The sequence below is a fragment of the Orycteropus afer genome, unplaced genomic scaffold, assembly GCF_000298275.1.
Source record: "Orycteropus afer afer isolate SDZICR_OR568_19922 unplaced genomic scaffold, OryAfe1.0 scaffold00255, whole genome shotgun sequence".
Taxonomy (NCBI): Eukaryota; Metazoa; Chordata; class Mammalia; order Tubulidentata; family Orycteropodidae; genus Orycteropus; species Orycteropus afer.
In genome coordinates this window covers 4,905,358-4,909,729 of record NW_006921842.1, presented here as the reverse complement: position 1 = coordinate 4,909,729, position 4,372 = coordinate 4,905,358, and positions in this window count along the sequence as shown.

Sequence of the window (4,372 nt, the reverse complement as noted above, 5' to 3'; positions counted from 1 at the left end):
ATAAACTTTGTATGTTAATTTTCAAGAGGTTCTGTTATTTTGATGAAGAAAATAAAACGCTTTATGGGTAGGAATCAGTTCAGAGTGAATTGCATAGAGAAAGGTGTGAAAGGAGAATTTTAGGAGATTCTATGTGAAAAACTAGGAGAAAAGACATGTAGGAATAACAAGATGGGAAAAGAGTTCCAGCTTCCCTGAAACATGGCACACTAGACTAGCAGGCATGTGGCCAGAGAAGAGAGTGTAAGAAGTTTCCCATGGCATAGACTTGACACAGGATCTTCCTGCTTCCTTTATCACTTGTTGTTGTTGTTATGTGCCCTCAAGTCGGCCCCGACTCATAGCGACCCCTCCTTGGGTTTCCGAGGCAGTATCACTACGGAAGTAGGATTGCCCAACCTTCCTTCCGAGGAGTGGCTGGTGGGTTTGAACCGCCAGCCGTCTGGTTAGCAGGCAAGTGTCTTAGCCACTATGCTACCAGAGCTCCCCCTTTATCACTAGTAGGAAGGATTTCAAATGGGAACTCTCCAATGGCCAAAAAGAGGTTTCTCAGACACTGTCTGTACATTGTTTTCTCTACACACAAACTCACCCATGTTTTGTATAAATCCATGAAGGCAATCAGTTTCTAAAAGGGCCCTCAGTTCATCATCGTGGATGTCTGGTTGAGACCGTACTTAATCTTCTCCTGCCTCTTTAGTTCACTTGGAATGTGAAAGTGTTATTGGAAACACCTCTCTCCTGTAGACAGAACACAGTAAATTTCAGTCCTTCTGCAGGCATTAGTTTGACAGGATTTTGAAAGGTAGTTTTCTCTTGAGAAAATCCATGAATTGGGGCAGGGTTATAACATGTTATTAACTGTTCCATTATTACAGAAAAAAAGTAATTCCATAAGGCTTGACATGGAACATAATAACATGATTTAAAATGTAACTAAGATTCTAATGGCATCTTAAAAAGTAACCTAAGGCTCCTGGAGCAACCACCTTCACTGCTAAAGTCACACAGAGAGGAATGCGAGATGTATTCATTAGGTATATTTATTAGTAGTATTGTAAATATTAACAACTATCATTTATTAAGAACACATTATGTGGTAGGCATCTTAGAAATATATCCTGCATGATTATCATATATCTATTTGGAAATGGGAAAGCAGAAAACCAAAATTACCAACAAACTAGATAGATTATTAGAGCCAGCTCAGCGATGAAAACTCAATTACAAAAAAGACCAAAGTCTGTGATATTTTTCTTGAATCAACCATCATCTCTAAACCTAACACTGTACCAGGTTCTCTTGCTAATTTAAAAAAATATATAAAAGCTGTCAACTGGAACTTACATTGAACAGACAAGGACTAGTGGGTATAACTATAAATTTGTTCCAACCTGACTGAGAAATCAAGGGCAGCATTGTAGAGATGATATCTGAGTTCTATTGATTCATAATGAAGAGTTGACTTGAAGAATATTCGTAGTGATGTACTATGAAGTGAAGAAGAAAAATGAAGGGAGAAATCTTGTAGGTAGTGAGATAAACTAAGAGATTGTTAGAGTACTGATAGTAATATAGTTAGGTAATTTGAACTAAGAGGAGGCAGGAAAATAAGAAAATTAGATAGGCCCATAGTATGTTCACTTAAACCATATGATGTCTTAATAAATATAAAATGATTGACATAGTTATGTATATGATCTCTAATCACAACCTACCCACTGCCATCAAGTCAATTCTAACTTGCAGCGACCATCATTGGCTTTCCAAGGTGGTAAATCTTGATGGAAGTAGAGGCTGATAGGTTTGAACCATCAACCTTCTGGTTAGCAGTCAAATGCCTTAGGCACTACACCACCAGAGTTCCTTCTGATCACAACAAAGTTAAATTTATAAATTTTTTTTGGCATATTCATACAGTGCAACAATAAAAAACAAAACAAAACAAAAACTACTGTCGAGTCAATCCCGACCCATAGTGCTTGGGTTTCTGAGGCAATATCTCTATGGAAGGAGATTGCCCAATCTTCCTTTTGAGGAGTGGCTGGTGGGTATGCCACCAGAGTAGTTGGCAATATAAAGAACTGAACTACTTACTAATACGTGCAAAAGTATGGATTAATCTCCAAAATATGTGGAGAGAAGAAATAGAAGAACAAAAACAGAGACTAAATACTAGTAAATGTTGAAAAGCAAAGATGTCACTTTGAGGACTATGGTGCACCTGACCCAAGCTATGGTATTTTCAATCACCTCATAGGCATGTGAAAGCTAGACAATGAATAAGGAAGACTGAAGAAGAATTGATACATTTGAATTATGATGTTGGCAAAGAATATTGAATATACCATGGACTGTCAGAATGCTTCTTGGAAGTGAAGATGGAGAAACTTCATCTCACATACACTGGACATGTTATCAGGAGGAACCAGTTCCTGGAGAAGGACATTATGCTTGGCAAAGTGGAGGGTCAGCGGAAAAGAGGAAGATCCTTAAGAACATGATTCGACACAGTGGCTGTGATGATGGGCTCAGGACTGAGCAGTGTTTTGTTCTATTGTCCTTAGAGTCACTGTGAGTCAGAGGTGATTTGACAGCACCCAACAACAACATACAGTACGTACATACTACATGCTTACAATTTTAGGAAATTGTAGAACAGACAAAGCTCATCTGTATTGGCAGAAATCACTTCAATGATTTCATGGTGGAGTGTAGGGGAGGATCCTGAGGGAATGAGATGAAGAATCCCGAGATGAAGAAAATGTTCTGTATCTTAATTGTGGTCATGATTACATGCATGTATACATTTATCAAAACTCATTGAACTATACACTTAAAATGTGTGCATTTTTATGTGTAAATTATGAATCAATAAAATAGATTTTAAAATATAGGCATAATAATACTAACCACTGTTAAACTAACGAGTAGAAGAGAGTTGCCCAGTTTGACTACTTCTGAATAAAAGAATGCTAAACTTAATGATCTGGAATTCAATAGATAATCATGACAATCCAGATTCAAGGAAGAAATGTGTAACAGATCTCAACCTGAGATCAATTAGTGGCACAGACTCTAGAAAAAAAAGATGAGTAATTTGAAAGGACAATAAATGGAAAGATATTTGGGTTTGTTTCCAGATTTGTGTGATGGAGTGGGGAAGAAGGTGTTATTAAATGGTGATATACACCACAGAGCATTAGCGATAACTGTGCTAATTAGGGACATGCTCCCTTCTCTTTCATCTAATCGGGAGAGTAAGTGAAATTGAATCAGAACTAGAGTTTTCCTAAAAATATCTTTTCTCCGTCATCCGTTTCCCAAAGTTCCCGGCACTGAGCGAAAGCTGATCACTGCGCTCCTCCTTTGAGGCTGTCTTTGACCAGCGCTACTCTGGGTTCTGTCCTGCTCTGGCCGAGTAATCAAGAAACTTCCCTAGGATCCCAACAACCCGAAAACCCAGTAGGACATGGAGAGATATTTTCATCCCTGATATGAAAGTGGGCCCAATAACTACAAAGCGAGGGGAATTAGTCAAGTGACAGAGCGCTCGCTCAGCGCGCAAGAGATAGCGGGAACGACGCCTGCATTCTCTAATTTTACGTGCTTCCCTTCCTTAATTTCTCAGTTATTCAAAGGTATTCCGGTTTTCCTGGCTTTAGCTAGGGGAGTGCCGTTTAGCGAAGGCGGTGCCACTTTGTAATGTGCTTCTGTGCTTACTTTGAAAAAGAAAAAGAGGTGCCTCAGGCATTTGACCAGAGCTCTGGTGACGTGGTGCCTAAGGCATTTGACTGCTAACCAGAAGATTGCCAGTTCAAACCCACGACCCCCTCTGAGGAAGAAAAATGGGCCAAACTACTTCAGTGAAGATTCACCGCCTCAGGCACAAAGCGGGTCACTACAAGTCGGAATCAATTCTCTGGCATTGAGTTCGTTTTTTGTTTGTTTGTTTGGATACAAAAAAAAAAGGAACAGAGTAGTCAAAAATAACTTTTCCAAATACACGTTTTGGGGCTTCAACCCAAAGTTAAATATATCATATCTATATATAATCCACCAGCCACTCCTCGGAAGGAAGGTTGGGCAATCTACTTCCGTAGTGATACTGCCTCCGAAACCCAAGGAGGGGTCGCTATGAGTCAGGTAAGACTCAAGGGCACCTAACAACAACAACAGATGTAATTATATTATATACTATATATAGAGAGGGGAGCTCTGGTAGCATAGTGGCTAAGAGACTTGCCTGCTAACCAGACGGCTGGTGGTTCAAACCCACCAGCCACTCCCCCGAAGGAAGGTTGGGCAATCCTACTTCCGTAGTAATACTGCCTCCGCTACCCAAGGACGGGTCGCTATGAGTCGGCACATA